At 35.7% G+C, this 24,924-nt stretch overlaps 1 protein-coding gene across 2 annotated transcripts in view; it reads right to left on the reverse strand.

Moving 5' to 3' along the window:
* Nucleotides 1–24,924, reverse strand: part of LOC5565429 (toll-like receptor 6) — a 288,196-nt gene that overhangs the window by 82,570 nt on the left and 180,702 nt on the right. For both annotated transcript variants that reach the window (XM_021854630.1, XM_021854629.1), the window contains exon 4: nucleotides 20,186–20,206. The gene's annotated coding sequence lies outside the window, so the exon portion shown is untranslated. The remainder of the gene's footprint in view (nucleotides 1–20,185; nucleotides 20,207–24,924) is intronic.

Genomic DNA, 24,924 nt, shown 5'->3' on the forward strand with positions numbered 1-24,924 from the left:
CATGGAAGAGAACAGCTTTCCCAGGAAGCTCACGAGCTTGATAAGAGCGACGCTGGAAGGTGTGCAAAATTGTGTGAAGGTTTCAGGCGAACACTCCAGTTCGTTTGGATCCCGCCGGGAACTACGACAAGGTGATGGACTTTCGTGCCTGTAGTTCAATATTGCGCTAGGAGATGTTATGCGGAGAGCCGGGCTTAACAGCCGGGGTACAATTTCAACGAGATCCAGTCAATTTGTTTGCTTCGCGGATGATATGGACATTGTCGGCCGAAAATTTGAAAAGGTGGCAGATCTGTTCACCACGCTTGAAACGTGAGGCAGCAAAAGTTGGACTGGCGGTAATGCGACCAAGACAAAGTACATGCTGGCTGGTTGGGCCGAGCGCGACAGAGCTCGTCTAGGTAGTTTTGTTACGATAGACGGGAATACGTTCAGGTTGTCGACGAGTTCGTCTACCTTGGACCTTTGCTGACGGCTGACAATAACGTTAGCCATGAAATACGAAGGCGCATCATCAGTGGAAGTTGGGCCTACTATGGCCTCCACTAGAAGCCGCGGAGAAAAAATATTCACACCCGCCACAAATGTACCATGTACAAAATGCGCATAAGGCAGGTAGTCCTCTGAGGGCACCTCTACGTGGACGATGCTCGTGGAGGACTTGCAAGTACTTGGAATCTTCGAACGTCAGGTGCTTAGGACGATATTTGGTGTTCAGGCCAAAGCTGAAATGATAGAATGGGCAGGGCATGTTGTGAGAATGCCGGATAGCAACCCTGCACAGATGTTTCCATAATAAGAAGTCTAATGGAAGTTACGCATTCCTTGGACAGAACCGGCTCTGTCTTCGGTAGCATGCTGTCTCCTCGAGACGACATCTGAGGAAGCACGAAATTTATCGTTCCCTCAATCGAAATTAATTGCGCACACACGTTCATGATACTTGGGCTCACCGAGGCGAAATCTACTGCAGACAAAAAAGAGCGCCACAGTGCAAACAAAAAGGAGGAATTTCCACCGCCACAAAAGTTCCAGCGTCTATATTGAAGTTCGGGAAGGGATTGGTTGGAAAATTCGCCCTGAACGGCAACATTACGGCGTTTGTGGCCAACGGCAGTGAGCTCCATTATTCACCACTATCGCCAACCGTACGGCACTTTATTTAATTTATGTTTAATTCCAGCAATGCTGGAGCAGTGGCATCAGTGTGATATTCACCGACCTTCGACCGACAGAAAAAGAGAGCAGGGGGCATCACATGGCCCGACAAAGCACACCGAATCCTTTTTGGATGCAGTGTACACCCTAGTGTAAAAGTTTGGGGTCAACGCCTGAAATATTTCCAATCTGTTTATAACTTATTCTAACAGCCATAAGTTAATCTCACTTCATAGGTTTTGTTACTAAAATTTCGATTGAGGTTTACTCTAAGAAATCATTCTTTGCTTTCTATAACGAAATGATTTCGCAAACACATTTCGTATAAAATACTGTATTTTATGTACAAACCCATTTCGTGAAAAACTCTTAAATTCTGAAATATTGTACTGTTTTTACGAATGATTCGTACGTTGTGCTCAAATTTTGAAAAATGTTAGAATTTTACGTAAAAATTTTGTTAGCAAAATATAACAAAAAAATGACAAGGATCTAAGTATGAAGTCAATTTAACTCATTACCTACTGAAAAAGCCAAAGAGACTTTCAACTAGACATGTATATGAATAAAGCACTTTTGTATGTTTTAAGGGGTTGATCCCAAACTTTTGCAAGGAAGTGTATGTATCGAAACAAAAAAATCGCGACAGACACACATACACAATGGGAAACAAAGCATGACCACTGATGCCGCGCCTCCGTGGTCCAGAACAGAACCATGCTCTGGTCCTGCTCGGAGTCATTTGGTGGGCCATTTCAGAGTATGAAAAAAATCTGCGTTCACCAATTGTTCTACGTTCGTCCCAAGCAAAAAAAAAACGATAACTGCAACTTTATTAATATTTTATGGAAAAGGGTTTTCCGTGAACCCCCTACGAGTGATCGGGAAAAAAAGGAAACCACTACATCACATTACGCTGAAAATCTTGTCGGTTGCAATTTCTGTCGCATTAATTCATTAAAAATGTGCGCGAAGCTTGCCGCCGAAGTTTAACAAGGTTCGACGTACCATGCCCACACAGTTACGGATCACCCACAGTGACGGATCACTTTGGCGTTCAACATCGGATAACTCACTCAAAACATAAACGTTGACGTAAAACTTATTTTTCCCATGTTATACTATTTGTCTTCTACCATTTGTAATGTTAAACACAACATTCAACCGCTAAATAACGGTGTATTTGACAAATGTTTAGTTCGTACCACACAGCTATCATTATATGGTCGTTTTCTGTAAGAGGTGCCGTCAGCATTCATAAGCTCCCACAGGTGGTAAAATTCAAATGCTATAGCATGTTTTATGCTCGTTCGCTTCGATTTAGTATGAATTCACCTTTGGAAAACATTTAACTTGAATTTTTATTCAAAATACCGAATATTAGCACTTCTAACTAATGATCCATAATATGGACCAGGAAATGATTGTTTACCACGGTTATGGATCACTTCCAAAGAATGTAGATTTCTGCTATTTTATGCATTGGATTCGACGTTTTTAGACAACAGCACTAAGGATAAAACTAATAAAACATCAAGGCTTGTAAATTTCATATTTTAGCAGACAAAAATGGGTGGAAAACTTGGTGTGGAGCGGAAACAGTTCATGTCTCAGTTACTACAATGCAGTATCACAAAAAAAAGGGCACTTTACCCTTGTTTCCAGCTCTAACACTGCTATTTTTTGCAGTAATATATGACACATTGTTAACTTTCGCCATTCCATGCAATACAGATGCATTGAGTTGAAAATCTCTTGATTTGGCGCACTGATCCGTAATATGTCACAATTTGATCCATAATATGAAAATTGATCCATAATATGGTTTTCAGGAACCGACACAATTTTTAATTTTTATGCAACCCTATGGAAATATTACACTCAAAACAGTTTACTAACCGAAGTTCCAATTTGAAACGATTCAATTCGTGCTTTTGAATTACAATTTTACGTTTTCCATGTCGTTTTATTGAATTTTATAGGTTGAACTCCACACTATTTGATCCATAACTGTGGGGTCATGGTACACAGTTTTTTCATTAGATACATACGACGGTGTGGCTGAGACCGTTGTTAACGGAAAAATTACCATCAGTTCAGGCAGTGTACCTGCCATTGGATTTTAGTTTTTTTTTATACATATTTCATGTATTTATATTTTTTCAGGGTTTTATATTTTTTCTGAAAAATTTAAATCTTAAGCTTTTATTCCATAAAATATTGGAAATCAGTTTAACTGTTCAAAAGTTATTATTTTTTTCATTGGCGTAGCTAGGATTTTTTTCTGGAGGGGGCCTAGGGGGGGGGGGGCTAGAAAATTCTTGTTATTTAAAAGTAAAGTCGGTCGCATTAATCATAATTTTCACAAATTTCGTAGTTCTGAAATGGTTCAATTTTCGCTACCGACATGATTCATTCTTTTTGTATTCCAATCAAAAGTTCTTCAAAAAGGCTAGCAAAAAAATCACAATTAATGTCGTTTGTGATACATCCAGGAAATTTTCAGGTATTCAACCATGTGTCTCCTGCATTTCTCTGACAATTCCTATTGGAATTTCTTCATAAATTATTTTCGTACTTTTCAGTGCTTTTCCCAAGAACTCCCCTACCAGTTTTAACTGAGTTCGTCTAGGGCTTTCCACGAAAAATCATTCCTAGACATTCTGATATCACCAGAAAATTTCTCGGAGAATCTCTGTCGAATTGCTTAAAAAATCTCTTGAAGAATTCCACCAGCGAGTACATTAGAAATTCTTTTAATAATTTCTTCTGTAAGGTCAGCTACGTACTTATTACGTATAAATTTCAATGGTTTGTTTAAAGTATCTTCCAGTTATTTATTAAAAATTTATTTAGGAGTTTTGGGAATAACTGAGGATTAAAAAAAAAAAACTAGTACAAAAAAATCTAGGGGTCTCACGAAAAATGTCTTCAAGATCACCAAGTAAGGATACATTCCACAAATTATTCAGAAAGATTTCAAACAGTTTTTACAACTTTGCTTTCGAAATTCTTCCTCAAGTTGCTCTACAGGATTGTTTGGAAAAATCTCAGCAAAAACTATACAGACTTCCTGCAAAATAAAATAAATGATTCTTACAGGAGTTCTCGTACTATTCCACAAAGTTTTCATGAGAAATGAAAAAGAATTCAATTGAAAAAATGTTATTCACGATTTTTCAGAGAAATTCTCTTTAGATCTATCGGATTTTTTTACGGATATTTTTTTTTTATTTCTCTAAAATCAATGAACAACATCCCGAATTCCTTAAAAACTCTGTCGAAAACATATTTTCTTATATTCAAAATGTCTAACTAAAAAATGTTTGAAGAATTCTTACATTCCTATAAAGTTCCTTACGGAATACGTTCAACTGTTTTTACAAAAACTTCGCGAAAAATATTCAAGGATTCCCTTGTAATTTGTTCAGGGATGTCTCAGAGAATTATTATTATTGTTTCCCTAATATTCTTCCGAAAATTTTTTTTCCAGAGATTTTTTTTCTTTAAATCGCACTTACAATTCTTTTGGGATTTTTTCGAAGACATTTTTTATCAGATTGGCTAAGAAGAAACATAAAAAAAAGGTTTGAAAAAACTTGGATGGTATTTTTTTTTGAATAATTGCAACTTAAATGAAATTCTGAAAAAATGCGAAATTCCTGTTGTAAAATTCAAGAATTTAAACGTAGAAACTACAAAAAATACTTGTTGTTTTAAGAAAATGATTGGGTTTAAAACGGATGGAATTTTTATTGAAAGTATTTGTAACTAAAATTTTAGATAATATTTCGTATGAACTCGCAAGTTTTATAATACTAAGGTGAATATATTGATGTTGAATATATTGATGTAGAACCCCACCTTTAGAAATTCCAAACAAACTTTTTTTAAGGGTTGGTTATTTAATGTTTTATTGCACGATTGCGACAATCCCTATTTATGTAAGAGCTGTTACAGTACCGAAGATTTATTGTGGTAAAATTCGTAATGTAAAGTTTTAATGAACTTTATTATTAAGGGAAACTTATGCGTTACTTTGAAAATTTGTAACGGAATCCAGGGATTTGAAGCAAAATTTCTAGAAAACTTTTGATGAAATTCGCTAAACAATTTATAATATTTTATTGGGAAAACTATGTAAACAAATTCACAGAAGAATTTCTAGTAGAGCTTTCAGCGAAATATCCCAGTATTCGATAATGTTAAGGAGGAATTGCGAGAGAAAATTGAAGTTTTGAAAGATTAATGCCTTTTTCATGTCGAGTCTAAAACACGACACTGCAGACGGCCTTATAGTTGAAGTCGCAATACGCTTATCTGCCAAAGGATACAAACTTAAGTGGAATTATATGGTAGAGTACTAAATTCAGTTTTTCATTTACTTAGCATTTTTAGGTAAATCCGGGAAATCAATTTGCTAATTAAAAGTAGACATAGAATAAATGTATGTCCACTAGGGTGCGGCTAATCAAAACCAAATCTTCGTGTGCTCCTTTGGATTCAAATCGCATAAAAATGGAAACCTAAAATTTTGAGCCAAAATATTAAGGCTTAGAGGTAGCGCAAGCGATTTGATGGTGAATTTTCAAGTTATGAAATATGGTCATCAGTGAAGTCTTCATAACTTTGTTATTTTCCAACCAATTTTGAAGTTCTTAGCATCATTCTTTTCAAAACTAATTTTGTGAAAAGTTTTTAGAACGTAAAATTTGTCTAAAATCAAAACTAGTCTTAGTTAAAAGTAGTTTTCTCCAAATTTTCCTCTTTTTTTGTTTGTCCATAACTTCATGTGGACTCATTCGATTCCAGATCTTTTAACATGCTTTTGAAGTTAACTTAGTTGTTTTCATATTGTGTATACAACAGATTTAATTCAATAAATATTTGACTAAGTTATTTAACAAAAACTACCCAAAAACATATTTTTTAACATATTTTTAAAAATTTCAAAAAAATCTTGTCATAAAATTTTTGAAAAATTGCTTCTGAGACCTTTTTGAAGGTTAAACAAATGAGAAAAACCAGTTTCAGCTTACGTATTAACGTTTAATTAACAAAAATATGAAAAATATTATAATTTACGTTGAAAATTCATGTTTTTGGGCAATTATGGCTAAATCAGTTAGCCAAAACAATGTTTAATTCAATTTGTTGTACCCACCATTAAATTTCTTCTAAATTTGCTTCAAGAGCATGAAAAAATATTAAGAATCGGTAAGGTTTTCAAAAGGTTATAGTCAAACAAAAATGATTTTTAGACAAAAGAGGAAAAACTCGGAGAAAACTACTTCTAACTAAGACTAGTTTTAATTTTAGACAAATTCCGCAAACTTTTCGTAAATTAAATTTTGAAAAGAATGATGCTAAAAGCTTCAAAATTGGTTGAAAAATAATAAAGTTATGAAGACTTCACTGAAGGTCATATTTCATAACTTGAAAATTCACCTTGAAGTCACTAGAGCCACCTCAAAATCTTAATATTTTTGGCTCAAAATTAGAGGTTTCCATTTCTATGTGATTTGAATTCAAATGAGCGTACGAATTTTTGGTTTTGAGACATTTTGAAAAATAAGGATTTTCTGGATGATTCTGGAGGGGGCCAGGCCCCCCAGGCCCCCCCTGTTCCTTCGCCAATGATTTTTTTTAATAAAAAAATCTAAGGCAGTGAGACCTACAGTGTGTGCCGATAAAAAAATTCCTGATTTTTTATTTTCAAAAATATATATCTCAAAACTGAAAATTTAACAGAAAACGTAAAATTTTTTGAACTTTCAATAAAAAATGAGAACAGCAAGAGCCCCTCTGGTCCCAAAGCTTCCAAAACATGGAAACGGAATTTTTTTTTATATTTTTTTCATGTGAAAAACGATTTTTTGTGAAATTTTATATATTTTTTTGAAAAGTCCGAATCTTCAGCTTTAATTTCGTCCAAGAAAATTGAAAATCGGTCAAGCGGTTCAAAAGTTATGTTTTTTTTTAAATAAAAATTTCGCAAAGTCGTGATTTTCCTGGTCACTTTATTTCGGAAATCAAAAAGCAAAAAACACGTTTATCCTCATATCGGATAAGGAACAAAATAGCAAATTTTCACGGAATTTGGTGACCCACTAGATCGGTTTTTCATGGAATGACTGAATTACTATACTAATCCATAATTATCTACATATGTATTCAAGCTCGTTAATATTTGATAGATACAAACTAGAACACCCTTGACTGTCCGTTTCCTTGATCCCTATTAAGAAGTACTCATTTGATGTTCATCCTGAAAAATGGCCGAACATGTCAATTTAGGATATCATGTGTTTCGAGTGGTAAGCAGGCAATTTGTGGTATTTTTTATCGTTAATAATGGATTCAAAAACACCGTCATACGCGTTCAGTGGCAAAATTGGGAAAAATTGAAGGGATAGTTGAATTCAAAAGTATACCGAGTACAAACTACACACTTAGATTAAATTACTGGGGTCGGTAAAATTTTACTGGGTTTTGGAACTACCGAAAAAGTCAGTAAAATGAAAACTGTCGCCACGCGTAATTTAAAAGCAAATTTCACCATGTTTTATTTTTTACCAATATATGATATAAAAAGAAAGCTCTCTGCAAAATTTCAGTGAAAAATCTCTGTTTTTCGATTTCTGACATTTATTTTTAGTTTACTGACTTTTTCGGTAGTTCCAAAACCCAGTTATTTTTACCGAACAGATTGAGTGTGTATATGATTTTTTAAATAAAAAATGAACTTGAACTGATGAGCGAAATCCCAATAACAAAGCAGATTTCCGTGCAACTTGCATGCCTCTTTTTTCATCCAGCCTTGATCTTGTCATTTTGGTCCCATTTTCCAATTAATGTTTTTCCGCTGCCGCTTCCGAAAATCTCGCCGAGAAGAGGCCATTGTTGTTCGTCGAGTCCGGGATCGATACGAAAGCAATTAAACGATAAATGTTTGAGTCGCGAACTCTCTGCCACTCGTTGATGTTTCACAATTCATTTCTCGATTTATATTTTTTTTTGTTTCATTTGATCCGCCCTCGTATCCGATCGAAGCCAAGAGCCGACAGTGCGCGGCATTTGTCAAGTGGAAAAATTAAATCGCCAAAATTGGATGCCCGCTTCAACAGTTCGAAAAAAGCACTCATTTTTTTTCCGCCCGATTCCGATGCGTGGTCGCTCTCTTGCGCCATAATGACGATAATTCATAATCAAAGGACAATAACTCATATTTATCATTGTTATCTGAAGCGCCAACAACGAGTCGCGGCGAAGGTGCGAGAGAAGAGCCGAAGCGTTCTGGGAGCTGTTCTCTGGTGGTTGTTCCTTTTGTGTTTAGTCTCGCTGCGGTCTGTCGGTGTGGTGCGACACAATACAATGTCGGAGTGATGAGGAGCGCGATAAATCATAAATCGTTGAGAAGTTTTGCACAGTTTTTACTGCGGGCTGAATCGGCACCTTTTGAATAGGTGCAACTAACTGGGCAAGGGCACTGAAAGAGTGAAGAGGAAATGAGCCACAGTAAAGCAAAGTATCTGCCCGGAGCGGAGCGGACGATCGAAAAATGATGACATGAAAAGTTTGACTTTTTGTAGACCAACAAAACGGTGCGAGCACAGTCCTCCTCCGGCTCGAGAATGGATGAATGTATCAAATTTCATAACGAGGAGCCGAAAAGGATGTCGCTGTCGAAAATATGCAACAAATAACAGCGTTGATGAAGGTTGGACGTTCTGGTTTGGGCGGCGAGGTTATTCTCCTATTCAAGGACACTGAATGAGACATTTTTTGGGTTTGCTTGAAGGTGACGTAATTTTTGCGAAGTATGATCGCCGATGCTCCTAATCATCTCAATGAAACGATGACAGTCATCAAACATTATGATCGTGAATTTGGTCCTGTTGATTTTTCTTTATCATTTTTTTTTTAATTTTGAAGATATCATAAGTCGATTCTAAGATTACAAGATACTTTGTGGATTTTAGTTAGACACCACTATTCTTGTTAACGGTAGATCCTAATTTCGATCGAATTCTTTTCAAGTACTTCAACTGTTTCTACATATCTTGTGACTACGATAACTCCAAATTCAAAATACTATCCCTGATGAACTTTTAGGCTCTCTAGATCCATCCATGCTATAGGTGTCTGGGTTCGATTCCCGGTCGGTCCAGGATCTGTTCGTAATGTAAATTTTCTTGACTTCCCTGGGCATAGAGTATCATCGTACCTGCCACACGATATACGAATGCGAAATGGCAACTTTGGTAAAGAAAGCTCTCAGTTAAAAACTGTGGAAGTGCTCATAAGAGAACTAAGCTGAGAAGCAGGCTTTGTCCCCGTGGGGACGTAACGCCAGAAAGAAGAAGAAGAAGATGTGACTTGCCCATCTCTATATCTATATATCTATCAGCAAGTTCATTTTATTGAGAACTGAAATTCTCATTGCAACGCGACTTGGATAATCAGTGACTTTGATTATTTAAGCGAATTCCTTACAAGTTCTTTGTCGTATTTTTGACAAGAATTTGGTGAATTCTGCCAAAATATTATTTTGAAAACTTAAATCTCGATGCAATTTTTAACGAACTCTTTAGAAAATCGCTGACAGATATCTGAAGATATCCTTCAATAATGGGATATGCTTGACGTGTTGTCTGAGGGGTTCCTTAAAAAATACTTTGATGATTTTTTGGAGAAATTATTACAGATAACCGATTAGAGATAACCTATTAGGGTTATCAGCGAGCTGGAAATCTAGAAGACTGCTGAGAAGAACTTTCCGGTCAAGTTACACAACTAGCATTGCCAATTGATTCATAAAGTATTACTGAATGCATGGAAGGATGAAGAAATGTTTACCGACTGATTGGATGACCTCATATGATTTCCCTAAAAAAAAAAGCTCAGTTTAGAGTTCGACAATTACGACAAATCTGCAGTTTATAGACATCGGCAAACGTAATACTGTCGTGTATCCTGTTCAACAGTCTAAGATCGCGCGAGAAACATGGAAAACTAATTAGGATGATTGATGCAATGCTAAATGATTCGAAATCAAATGTTCGGATTGCAGATGAGGTCAATGTGGTTGTTAACTTCGTTTGTGAAGTTATCAGAATTGATGAATTTACTGTTCAACAAAACACAAAAGGGTGCTATTGCTAGTGATAGTAGATAGGGTAACAACTGTTTACTTCGTTGTTAAATACTAACAGTTGGTCCCAGCGGCAAAAAGTACAGACAACAACCTTTAAAACATTAAGTTTTCTCACTAGCCGCCGTGCAGCGAGACTGATATTTATATCCCTTTCGGGACGGACCATATTTGAGTGATTATTTCAAAATTTCCCTTATAAACTCATCATCTCGTAGAACAAAACATTCTTTATTTTGGCTATTCTATCACTCCATGAACTTTTTAGGGTCAAATTCAGACCAGCACAATTGTGCTGGTCCGTCCCCAAGGCGGTCGATGTTCGAAAAAAAAAAATTTTATTTTATTTTTCTAGAAAGTTGTTCAAGTCATGCCTTTTTAAAAATTTTTGGACCCGTATTTTTTTATTTCGTTATTAGGGTGCTTTTTCGTGAGATAGGGTGACCCAAAAATTCAGAAATAATTATGTTTTTTTAATGCACATTGAAATTTAAAAAAATAATGTACTTTAATTAATATGATTTTTTTTTATAAATGGAACGAGAACAATGTACGAGAGATAAAAATACTTCATATTCTCTCTAAGATTCAAAGCATCACGTGACGATGACGTTTATCGAGATTATTCAAGAACGAGTCTACGTCATATAAAAATGGGTAAACATACATGTGTGAATAACTTGAAAACTAATTGGCTCAATCAAATCGTCTTTGCTTTGCTATATTTGTTTATATCCTCCTAAATTATGTGGGATTTTTCCTCAAAAATAATTATGCAATAAAAATTAAAACTGAAAAAAATAATAAACCTTCGAATTGTTTAGTGGAATACCTATAAATAAATGAAAACCGAATTGAGAACTATATCATTTTATTCCACTACAGTTTGTATCCTTTGACAGTTACGCATAATTCGACCTCCACTATAAGGCCGTTGTCAGAGTCGTGTACTAGACTCGAAAATTAAATTATTTTTTTTAGAGACTCCCTCCAACCTCTTTCACTCACTTTACCTAACATATACACTATCACTTTTGAAATCACATAGCTCTCCTTCAAATAATGCTTGAACGATGTTTTTGTTAAGGTTGGTAACATGGAACTAATTTATTTTAAATGACTGGAATCATTCATTTTATTCCTAGAGCTAAAATGGAAACGTCAAAATATTCAGTCTGCGTAAGCAGCTTTCCTAAAAATTCATGTAAATTTACGTCATATGTGCTTGGACGTTTTTAAGTGCAAATAATTACCATAAAATTTCTTCTTCTTCTTTCTGACGCTAAAGAAGCTTGCTTCTCAACTTCTCATGAGCACTTCCACAGATATTAACTAACAGCTCTCTTTGTCAATCGACCAATGTTGCATGTGTATATCGTGTGACAGGTACGATCATACTCTACGCTCAGGGAAGTCGAGAAAATTCCCTTTACGAAAAGATGCTCGACCGGCTGGACTCTAACCTACGACCCTCAGCATAATCTTGCTTAGTATCTGCGTGTATACCGTTATGGCTATCTGGCTCCCAATATTAAATTTACTTTATTTTATTTTTTACATAGAGTCTATTTGCTTAAAATGGAATTCAAGTCATTATAATACAGTAGAGACCCGATTTTGTCAGCCCCCCGATGAATTTTAGGCTGACAAAATGGGGAACCTGACAAAATCGGGACATATATTTTGTTTCTGTTTTTCAAATTTTAACGTGTTAATATTTGCTTATGAACTACATTTACGACCTACATAGCTTTTAAAGGGGGCGAGGGACATGGGCGTAGTCAGATTTTTTTTGTTTATCAGGGGGAGAAAAGCGGCCCTCACAATTTCATTCTCAAATTTCACGCCAAAGGATCCCTTTGATCGGCAATTTTGCAACCGGCATCAATCTGAATCTTAGTTCTACCTAACCGTTGAATTATCTAAGCATTTTTCTTTGGACACCTAAGAAAAATCAATCGAAAATTTCTTTAGGTTTTTTTTCCAGAATTTCTTTTAAAATGGCATCAGTAATTGCCTCGAAGCTCTTCTTGCAATTCCTTTAAGTATAATTCATAGAATATTTCAACTGGAGATTTCTATGTAAATTTTTAAAACATTTTTAAATTCATCCAGAACTGTTTTTAAGATTTTTATAGAATTGTTTTAAAAAATTTAATCAAGAATTTGACCTGGAATTGTTGTAAAAAAAATGTTTCCAGTATGAAAATTAAAAAAAATAATATTTTAAGAAACTTTCTTTAGTTTGCGATTTTTTTGTGTTCTTAGAGGTATTTATAAATGACATTCGATAAAGTCGTGAATAAATATCTGAATTTATTTCCATACCTATGGGATGATTGAATGCTTGAAAAAGATCTTCGTGAAATTCCTGGTCGAATTAATGAAAAATCTCGTGAGATAATTTCAGTAAGATTCCTTCATAGTCTTAGCAATTTTGCAAAATAAATAGAAGTGAAATTAGAGGAATTTCTGAAGGAATCTCTAAGACAGTTTTAAGAGGAGTTTTTGAAACTATTGATGAGTCCTAGGCCAAACTACATTAGGAATACTGTGAGCAAATTTCATCAAAATGTAGTTTTGAAGGGATACTTTCAAGAGCTTATAGAGTTATTCAAGGCAGAAAACCAATAAAACATTAGGAGCAAATTTTAAAGGAAATCGCCGAGAAATTACTCAAAAAAACCCTGAAAGAATGTAACAAAATGTGACCAATGAGTTAAATTTCCAGTACAAACGGTTACCTGGTTCTCTAGATATGTGCTCTTGAAAATTCGAGGTTTGGCTTCGATGCATCTTAACCTTTAGAGAAATTTTTAGAGGAATTCATGAATGAACCTACATACCAAATTGCTTTTTCGTGAATTCGGCTGTGTTTTTCGGTTTTTCATTTTTAACAAATAATTGCCAGGTTGCCAAGTAACGAAGCACGATTTACCGATACTCGAGAATGTATGTAATTCGTTTGTCGACTACTCAGCTGTGCATATCTCCATTGCGGACTGTTGATAAAACCTCCGAACAATGTCTGGCAAGATGTTTTGAAAAAGTCTGATGTTTGGTAGACTTTTTAAGTTTTATAATCTACCATGACGTAACTACTGCATAAATACGAGTGCTGGAGACAATCTTTGAAGAATTCAAACACAAGATTAATTCTCATAGTAAAATTGTTCTTTTGTACAGAGGGAAGGAGGATTGCCATTGCCCCCTCTGGCTACGCCCATACGTGCATGACATCGAACATCGTCATCAGTATTAATGTAAACGGAAACTACATGACGAAGACAATTTTTGGATATATTCAAGATAGGCTGACAAAATCGGGTCAAAAAGCTGACAAAATCGGGTCAGTACTGTATTCGTTTTTAGTAGAGGATTGAAAGAACTATGACGGATAACTTACATATAACAGGGAATTCAAAAACCCATTTAAAAAGGATTGACAAAATCAGGTCAATAACCATATTAAAGAATGAATTTGATTTTTGAAATTGTTACATACATATATTCCAGCTAATTTAAAAATTACATAGAACAATCAATTTTTATTAAAGTATTTAAATATTTGGAAACTTCCAGATTTGAAAATAAAGACACTGACAATGATTCTAATAAGACAATACAGAAGACAGCTGCAAACAGTAAACTGTTTGATTTTCCATGAGCTTTTAAAGTTTCGCAATCGGCGTGACCGTTGGATTACTAAGGAAAATGTAAAGCTCGACCATACTCGTAAGTTTTGTTTTCCCTTTCATTTCGGTTGCATGTACATTTTTAGCTGTCAATCCTACCGTGGAAAGTTTCCTGGAAAGCATTATGTACGATTATGGCCTTTAAAGGAAACATCACACGAATCAACGGAATAACATGCAACGCCAAATGGCACAATCGTAATACGTATCTGACGAAAAAAATACTGCAGCGGGAATTGAACCTAAACTTCTTTGATCGATTTTGCTAGTTACTTTGCAACACTATACACACGGCAATAAAGTACAGATTTTTATTTTTAATATATCAGCTTATCTAAGTCTCAAAATCCCAGATTTAGACAACATATTTTTAAACGTAAAAGGAATGAAACGATATTTTTTATATGAGCGAATAATCTAGACTCCATAACTTCATACATTGTTTAAAAGTTAAGTAGACTATTTCAAACGCATTTCATACATCATAAACAACATATTTGCGAGTAATACCAGCAGGGGCCTTTCTTAGCCGAGTGGTTAGAGTCCACGACTAAAAAGCAAAGCCATGCTGAAGGTGTCTGGGTTCGATTCCCGGTCAGTCCAGGATCTTTTCGTAATGGAAATTTCTTTGACTTCCCTGGGCATAGAGTTCAATCGTACTTGCCACATAATATACGAATGTGAAAATGGCAACTTTGGCAATGGAAGCTCTCAGGTAATAGCTATGGAAGTGCTCATTGAACACTAAGTTGAGAAGCAGGCTCTGTCCCAGTGAGCATGTAATGCCAAGAAGAAGAAGAAGAAGACTAGCATGGGCTGCATACATCAATAGTATGCCATTTAAAGGACTCTGTGGTTCGGAAGCAAATAGTAAGTAAAGGTTTTCAGCTTCAGTTGTCAAATTTCATAAATATTATGGCAGATATTGAACCGGTATACATTGTAGAACACCAAAATGGATTATCGCGTCAACATGGTATTGATCGATTATCAAAGCAAGGGAAAATTCAAAAATTACGTCCATTGTTTTTAAGTCAATCTAAATCCTCCCCATGTCCACTATCACGCTTTTGCCCACATGCACTGTCGCACTTTCATACACCTCTACTCCCCTAAATGAATGACGTAATTTTTGAACGTTCCTCTAAACTTTTACTTTGTCTTAAACATTGCTAAAGGAGATTTAAAACATTAAATGTGATTCCCAATCTATTTCAAATATGGACGTATAAAAAAAAAGTTTTTAAACCAAAACTATGAGTTTCTGTTACATAGTTTTCGAACGGTACATCATCCTTATGATTCGTATGAAATCACTCATTCATGTTTTAATGCAATATTATGCACTATTGTGGACATTAGAACCAGATTCAGCCACTTAATTCGATCAAAATACTGAAAATGAAAATTGGTAGTCTACAACGAACATCGACCGGGTAAGTGCCGGCACCAGCACAATTGTGCTGGTCCCACTTTGTCCCTCCAGAAATATTTGCTGTGTGAATCAATTCTCATTTGGTCTTCACCATTTCAAAGAATGACTCTTTCACTCTCGATTCGTATCTGTGCATACCTAGAAATAACGAATAGTTGAAAAGTTGCGACAGATAAAACTTTTTCAATTCTTACGGTGTTTGTTTACTTTTTGTTTACCCTGAGCTGGTGTTTTCTAAACACGATGTAAACAAAAGCTGTTGTGCTTGATTACAAGTATCAATGATAATTCAATAATCGAGATCGAAAAAGTTTAGTAAAACAATGATTTACTGGCTGAAATAGTCATTCGATGTCAAGGGTGCCGAACAGCACAATTGTGCTGGTTCGTCCCGAAAGGGATATTCCACTCATTGATCGCACTACGCTCTGTTCTCAAATTTTCAACATAAGCGTACGGAATTATGATAGTCGTGAACTGTCATGACGTATGAAAAAAAAAAACGTAGATTATTTGCAATAAGGATACTGCTTCGGAAAAACAGGAATTAAAAATCAAGCGTAATGTGTAAACTTTTCGTGTTTAGTTCATCTTCCATGGTGTTTTCCTCGCTTCAGGAATTCGATTTGCTACCACTTAAAATGAACCATCTATTGCCTTTTCAGTTTTGAATATCACTTTATTGGAATCGATTACAGGTTAGCAAAGCAGGCCTCCGTGTTTTTTTTTTAATGATATGCCTGACCAGTATTGCTAAAAAACGAAGAACATTCTCACATGTAGACATAACGGTAAACCTAGTGGTGATGGTGGCGAAGTACTGTTAGATGCTCTGATGGATAAGCATGATTGAATGCTCTTTAACGTATTCGAACCCTTTCGGCAGACCCAGACAACCAGAATGTACGTATAATGAAACCACCTTTTAAGTTAAGCGATGCTTACATTTGCAAAGTTTCACGTATAAGATGTTGTGAAAACGCCTTATATGTACAAAAGTGGAGGCGATATACGTGTATATACTATTTGATAAAAAATAGCATGCAATGTGTCGATTTAATTGCGAACTAACTTGTACTCTTATGCGACTTAACTTATGATTACATTTTTTTTTGACAGCTGCTACAGATTGATCCGATCAGGGGTTACTCAAGAGTTCTTTTAAAGTGTGAGTTAAAGAGAGCTTAGAAGCAAGAGAGGAAGAATGAAAGAAAAATCCTCGAATTTCGATGCAATCGAATTGTTTGAGGATTCGTGTTAAAAATATTGAGTTCAATTTTTACTCCTCAGCAAAGCGTTTAAACTCCTCATTTTTGCATCGCTGAAGATTTTTCGTCAAGCCTAATTGTAGTCTACTTCAGATTCAATTACTCAAGTCTACCATGCAGGGCTGGTAGCAGGTCTCTTTTCAGAAACCTGGTCTGTAGTTTGACACAAGTCTTAAAATATGTCTATATTTTTCATGAAAGGTCTCTAAATTCTCTGTTTTCAACCAGAAGCCACCTCTCTCTCTTTCTTGCAGTGAATTTTGATTCGAAATACGAAACCTAGAAAATGAAAAGAAATCGTTTTGAAAATATTCTATAGGCCTATTCCAAGATTTCCTTCAGAATTTTTTTTAACTAAATATCAGTGTTTGGAATTCGATCCAAACAAGCCGATTCATATTCAGAGAGTGTAACATTCCATGAGCCATAACAGTTCGTGGCAGAGCGTTCAAGGTTGCATTGCAGTAACTCTCACAGACTACGACGATATTGTGCCATTCGGATGATTTTTGTTTTGCATAAAATAGGTAATAATTTTCATATTTTCTGATAATGCAACCTTAAACAACTTAATTACAGTTAACTCTCCCTTACTCGATATTCCGTACCTTGATATCGAGTTAGAGAACCATAGTAAAAGTTTTTTTTATGGCTAACTCGATGGTCCCTTGGATCGCAGTTGCATTGGTTTTGTGTTCTGTAACTCGATACCTCCCTTACTCGATGGTCCCTTTAATATCGAGTAAGGGAGAGTTGACTGTATATTCTATTTGATCATAGAACACCACTTTGGTTGCAAATATCGCACAGAAAATGGAAAATATTCGCCTCTGTTTCTTGATCAGAATGATAATGTGTCAGCGAATGTAACACGTGGTAATACACTAAGATCGGCGATAACCAGTGGGTGGTGCGTGTCTGTCGATAAATGTCATGCGTGTTGTGTGAATGCAGGTGGATAAATGGGATAAAATTTTGGCTTGTGTTCCAAAGCCTTTTGAATCTTGTTTTCCAAAGATTTTTACAGTAATTACTCTAGCAGATCATCCAATGATAACTACAGAAGTTCTTCCGAGGAATTCCCAAAGGGTTTAAGGTGAAGATGAATCGAAGCCAAACGTCAAATTTTCAAGAGCACAAATCTGGAGAACCGAACACCCGTTTAAGCTGAAAATGTAATCGATTGGTCACCACCAGCGAGTGACCGATCGATTAAGTTTTCAGCTTAAAAGGATGTTTGGTTCTCCAGATCCGTGGTCTTGAAAATTTGAGGTTTGGCTTCGATTTATCTTCACCTTAATTCAAATTTTTTGAGGTAACTTATTGGAGGATTTTCCAGAAATACGCGCTAGAATTCCTCCTGCATTTTTTAGTTATTCCTACAGCTGTTTCCATTTGGAAATTCTTCGTGAATTCATCTACGGAATTGCCTCAAAATTTATATTTTTTTTTTTTTTTTAAATCTTTATTTGAGTGTATTTTAACGCACGAGGGCTAGTTCTACACTTCAAAATTTATATATTTTTATATATTTTTTCGTAACTTCATTAGGGAATGTCTCCAAAAATCTGCTCCTCGAGTAAATTAGTCTAAAAATGTATAACTATTTGGAGATAAAAGGGTATTGGTAAAGAAATTCTTGGTTGGAACCATGGATAAACTTTACGACAATTCTGGAGGAAATCCTAAAAATTAATGGAAAAGAAAGTATTGCTAAAGTTATTGAAAATATCCTAAACGGAAATCTTGGAAGAAATCCAACCAAAATGAATTGAACATTCACAGGATAAACTCCAGAATTTTCTCAAGTAATTTGTGTGAAAAAAAAACTTCGAAAATTTCCTGAAAAAATGGTGAATGGTCTTTAATCGTAAAAGTTGAATTATTCTTAAAAATCCTGATTGAATTCTTTAAATATATCTTGAACAAATTAAACCCCTCTACAGACAGCTTCATTTTTTTCTACAAAAAAGTATTCAAACGGCGCTTTTTCTTTTTCGATAAATTTGCACCATTTTTACACAAGATCATAACAAAATCTTATTTTTTTAGAATTATTGTCAATATTGAGGATTGGTCGTTTGTTTTTTAAGATATTCAGATATTTCTTGGGGGAGCGACATTCCCCACGGAAAATTCTTTGACCGCCATTTTGTTAACAGTAAATTTATCAAAAAACTGAATTATGGCACATACAGCATCAGATTATATGGAGCTTTTCTGAAAAAAAATCATGCAAATCATAGAAATCTGAAAATTACTATATGATGTTTTTTAAAGTTTCAAGATCATACGGCCGGATTGGTATCAGAAACAGAAATTTCCATTACTCCAATGTTTGCACGAATTTGTTTCATTTTTTCATAACATTTTCAACACACCCATTTAATGATGGCATCAAGTAGTTTTCGAGTCATGGCCTTTTTTTCAAGATTTTTGGCTCTGTAATGGATAAATGCCGCCTGAGCCAATAGATTTATATTTTTTTATTATTACCTTTTTATAATGTTATTTTGAAAAGATAAAGAGGTTTTGTGCCTTTTTGAGAAGAATTTCAAAAAGAAATCACTCAAAGGGGCTTTTCCCTCTTTCAAAATTATTAGTTAAAAAATAAATAAATAAATAAATAATTCTGTAGACTGAGATATCCACGCAATATATGGCTTAATGTTTGTCCCCAAGAATTTTTTCAATATCTCCGGATCCAGGGAACCAATGATCAATATCGACACAGATTCTTAAAAAAGAAGAGTTTTGTTTTTGAGAGTTTGTAAAAAAAATGGTTCAAAAATGTCGATAAACAAAAACGTTATCACTGTTTGTTTTTTTTTTTGTGGTAAAAAATGAAGCTGCTGGAAGAGGAGTTAATGAAGTAACTCCTTAAGAAGGGCGGTAATATTTTCTGATGAAATTTCCGGAAAATTAAAAAAAGCGTACTAGAAGTTTTAACCTCAAAAGATAAATATATTCATTAACAAATGGGCTCTTTTATTTTTTATGTTTTGATAACTTTTTGCATTATTTTGTTTGCTTGGTTCCTGTGTGGTCTCTATTTGGTATCTGTTTTGTTCATGCTCGATCTCTGTTTTCAAACATAAGATCTCTAGAGCTCCTATTTTAAAGGCACTGAATCTCTACCAGCTCTGACTAAGATTCTACTTCTGTTATGACATAACACAAGAAAGCGACAAAATAATGTGTAGCATATATTTGATTTTATAATTAATATAATAAAATACAAGGTTTAAAGGTTTCTATCATTGAAAGTAACATCATGTAAAAATACAAAATCATGGTAAACTGTTCACTGTACAACCAGAATATATAGAAAAAAAAAACTAGCAGCATTCCTAATTTATATTCTAGAACTTAGTAATCCAGAGAAATGTTGTTTTATAATTCAAACCGATGCCACTTTTTTCCAAGCCAACTTTATTATGCAGTATGAACGGAGATCGCAGGTCAAAATACTTACCAATGGGAATGATGTTTTTTTCTGAAATAAGAAAGATTAAAAAGAAATTAGTAATGGTAAAATTTAACACAGTTTTGTATGACAAATGAACTGAAGATTACATCACACTGATATAAACGTTATTGAAAATATGACGCTTCCAGAAACAATGTTTATTATCTGGCGTTCAAAGATAGTAGTATTTATTACAATTTTTTTCAAACAATGAAGAACATTTTATTATTCCTTATATATAGTACGTTAACTATTAACGTATTGAACATGCACATAGCTGCCTCTTAAATTACCCGAATCGAACCATGAATGCAGACGCCAAAGTAAAGCACATCCTGCCATGAGATTTGGCAAGCTTCCTTGTGATGCTGTATAAGGCTTCAATCCATCCATCAGCAAGACAGCAGCCACTTTGTCGCCATGCCCCAATCTCCTCCCCAGAGCTCTGCATCCCCATTCCGTCCCCTCGGGCGTTCACCAGTCAACACCAAACATTATCCCAAATTTCATTCCGTGACACAATTTTACCCAAATGCTCTGCAAGCGCCAACACGCCTTCCTAGGAGCTGATAAATCTCCTTTCGTTTCCTTTATTCATTTTGGCGCGCCTTTTGGAATGATTTGCGCCGTAACGAGCATGACTCACCCTTCGAATCCGAAGGACGACTCCAAACTCCAATGCCGCCCCCAAAAACCAAAAATTCTTGCGAAAATTGAATTTCGATTGACAGTTGGCCCCCGCTCCGTCACCTCTAGGGGGGATGGAGGATACCTAGGGGAACCAGGTATAAAAAGTGCCGCCGCTATATCTCAAATATTTAAGGTATTTTAGTCAAATTCGATCATTTCATACTCATTTCTCTATCAATTCCAACTTTCGGTAAAATTTTAATTATGCTGCAAAAACTCAAGCTCACACGAGGCATAGAGCTGCATAGTATCTGATGCTTACATCAGAATTTGGAAAATAGTTGGATTTGTTTAAAATTTAAATTGTCTCAATCCAATCATTGTTTTTAGTAATTGCGAGCTCATTTATGAGACTTCCTCCTAAATCCAACTAGATTAATTTTTTCGCCGAAAAACGCAATTAAAATTAAGTTTTTCCTCGCGGGGCGCATATTACCCCGTCTTCCCTTACTCCTCAAAGCGAACGCATATCCCACTAAATGACATCCGAACGGAACCAAAGCGCCAAGTTTGCTTTTCTGCTTTGGCGCCTCGTCCCACCCTGGCTGACACCTAATTGCCGCCTGCGCACACATTTTCGGGAATCACCCGGATTTAAGCAAATTTCATATCCAATTTATGGCGGTGCTCATCGCTTCTTCTTTTTCTGTGGGAGCACCGCAGCATCATCATCAGAACCACCGCCGTCGCAACCGTCGTCGAAAGATTTAAATTTATGTTGATGTTTATTAAATTTAGACCACATTGAAGCTTATGTGCGGCACCCGGAGTTCAATTTTTACTTCTGGCAGCCACCATCAACGCTCGGGGCTGCCAATTTACGCTGAATTGGCGCATGTTAACTGAAAAAAAGACTGAAGAAAGTTCGTTAAAAAAAATTGCAAACAAAACTTGATATTGACAACTATAAAAAATTCCATTGTTCAAGCAAAAATGGACCGATAATGCGAATAACGGCAAAGCAGCATCAAATGCAAAATTTGGAATTTGGCGCGTTCTTGAGATCGATTCTTTGGCAGATTACGACACAATGCGGAGCGTGGAGGGAAAAACTCAATCGGATTTGGCGCGTAAAGTTCGCAATCGCAACTGTTTATTGATTGGATGTACTTCTGGCTCCCTCAATATCGGATAAATAGCTAGTATACATTGCAGCTGGTCTGGCACTGCTGGAAAAGGGTCTGACTAAGCGCGTGAAAATGCGAAAAAACAGCGGAGAGCGTAATCCCCCGACTATTACCAAAGCGATCGGATCGGCAAAGTAGCAAAAAAAAAAAAACTGCACGCCATTTGCACCAAGTGGCACTAGGGAACATAATAGTAATAATAATAATTCAGGCTCAAATCAAATATTAATTTTATCCCGATAAATCAAAATCAAATAGATTGCAAACTCGACTGACTGGCTGGTGAAACGAATGCAGCATACAAGTGCGGATCATGCTGGCTGCTGCTGGTAGAATTCAGTCACACCCTCTCCTGTCTCATGTTCGATTCGGTTGCGAAATTAAGTGCGTCCTGCACTGAGGCAAAAAAACTTAATAGTTTCTTAAGGAATAATTATGATTTGGCGCCACAACGATTATTGTTGAAATTTGTAAGTTTTACTTATGATTTTGGTGAAGAATTTCAGTAATGAATTTCATAAGCCAATCAATGAAATTCGGTAATAAACGCAATGATAACAATTCAAATCGAACTATCAATCGATAATGTTGCTCGCCTTTTATTTCAGGCGTGCACAAAAATTGACATGTTTTGATAACATGTGATCTGTTTTCGATTAACTTGTAGCCAACATCGAAAGCGGAGTAGTTCTTCTAGCGATTGCTATGATAAATATTTCAAGTAATTGTTGTTAAAGAATTCAAAGCTCTCACTTATGAAACTTATGATCCCATTTTCGAAATTTTTAAGCGTGCAATGAAACCATAATTTGGCTGATTCATAAGTCTTGATTTATGGAAAACCTAAGTATTTTTGCCTCAGTGTGACTTCGGGTGCAGACGAAGGGGACTGCAATTCACAGAAGTGCATTGCTTCATAATGCGGAGCTTTGAATTTTTATGCGATTGTGATGCAGTTTTGAGTGACTGATGAAGAGGAGGGTCGCTTCAGTTGGTCTGACGATGCATTTGATGAACTCTAATTATGGTGATGATATATGGTGGGAACGAGGTAGGAGGTGTATCAGCGGATCGTGCTCAAAATGGTGTGCTGGGTTCAACGAGGCAAGGATTTTATTGTTGGATGCATTTTAGAGACGTGAGTTTAATATTCTTTGAAAGCATCTGGCGAGATAACAAAATATCAACAACCTTCAAGCGTGAGTTGTACAAAACTGACTAGTTTTAGAAATCTCAAAGCAGGAATTCGGTGCATTTGATTCAGAACGAATCTGATGTGTTAGAAACTATTCACACACCTACCATAGCATCTACTGAACGTGTCCTGTGTCCTGTGCTTTACCCTTTCCAATATCATTCCACATTCCACAATAATATTTCGTACCTCCTAAAAGAAATCGTAAAGTTTTCTACAATTCTCTTGTGTAGGTTTCCAATCAATCACTCCTTCACATTTCCCAGCATTTGCAAAGACATGGCCATGGCATCTCTAGACTGTCGGGGGATGAGTCAAGCTTGTCCAAGAGTCAAAGGTTTGTTCCAACTCCTTGGCTTTGGTAACAGATGGGAAGGAGGAAACCCTCATACAACGGTCTAGGACTGTACAACCTGCAAATTTGTGCGAATTGATTGAAGTGATCTTGGCATCAAAAGATTGCCGCCACAATGGCCGACTTTGTCCACGATTTCAAAAACATTAATAATAGAGAAATCTTCGCCCAATAAATTTTCTTATTTTAGGCTCTAAGGGCAAAACGTTTCAATGGATATGACAGTGTAGTTGAAAGAGAAATTCAAAATATAGCATTTTTATGCCCAGTGATGGTAAACTATAATTTAGTTTCCAAAACCAAAGAGTTTTTAACCAGGCAAATTAAAGTAACTCAATAAGCAGTGGAGATGTTGGTATCAAAATGCAACCTGAGTCATCAATGCGCATCGTACCTTCGTGCTGTGCGTACACGAATTCTCTCTGCTCTTGGAAGTTTTCTTAAAAACTACCTAAAGCAATAAAACAGTACTTTTCAGTGCTACATAAACAGTACTTTTCAGTGCTAAAATTAAAAACGGTACTTTTCAGTGTTACTAAAACAGTACTTTTCAGTACTATTTTTTACTATTGATCCCTTTACGATCCTTGTTTGGACCCGTGCTTCGATTTTTCGTTGGACCCGTTGGCGAAAGCTAGCGGTGGTAATCCTTCTTGGACACCGTCTTGGGAAAAAACCTCTCGAAGGTCACGTCTTCTTTCGTTTATTAATTAAACATGGTATCAACAACAAACAAAAGGAAGGGTGAATCTTTGAATTCACTACCTCCTTCCAAAAAAGTGGGTTTTAAAACTGTCACTACACGTGGCAAGAATGCAAGAAAGGACGTTTCCCGAGATCTTGAACTCCATTAGGGGAATCATGGTTTCCTTCCAAATCGCAAAGAAAGGAGACTGTCGCGTTTTGCCGGAAACTCTTAAAGATCGCGAACTTCTTCTCAGACATCTTGAAGAGAAGAAGCACAAATTTTTTACTTATGACGACAAAACTGAACGTTTGTTCAAAGTTGTCTTGAAAAGTCTCTCAAGTGACTATAAATCACCTGAAGAGATCAAAAATGGAATAAATGATTTACTTGAATTTTCCCCAGTGCATGTAATCATTATGAAAAAGAGAACCCAATCTGGCATTGGTCGGGAAGGGCTTTCTCAAGAATTTTATTTAGTTCACTTTAACAAAAAAGAACTAAATAATATTAAAGCTTTAGAAAAAGCAAGACTTATGTTTGATGTCCGTGTGACACGGGAACATTTCCAGAAACCTGGAGGAAATTACCAGAACCCCACTTAGTGCCGTCGGTGCCAAAAATGGGGTCATGGTTCAAAAAATTGTCGCATGGATTCTAAATGCATGATTTGCGGAGATTCTTCTCACGCCA

The sequence above is a fragment of the Aedes aegypti genome, chromosome 3, assembly GCF_002204515.2.
Source record: "Aedes aegypti strain LVP_AGWG chromosome 3, AaegL5.0 Primary Assembly, whole genome shotgun sequence".
In the NCBI taxonomy this organism is placed as follows: domain Eukaryota; kingdom Metazoa; phylum Arthropoda; class Insecta; order Diptera; family Culicidae; genus Aedes; species Aedes aegypti.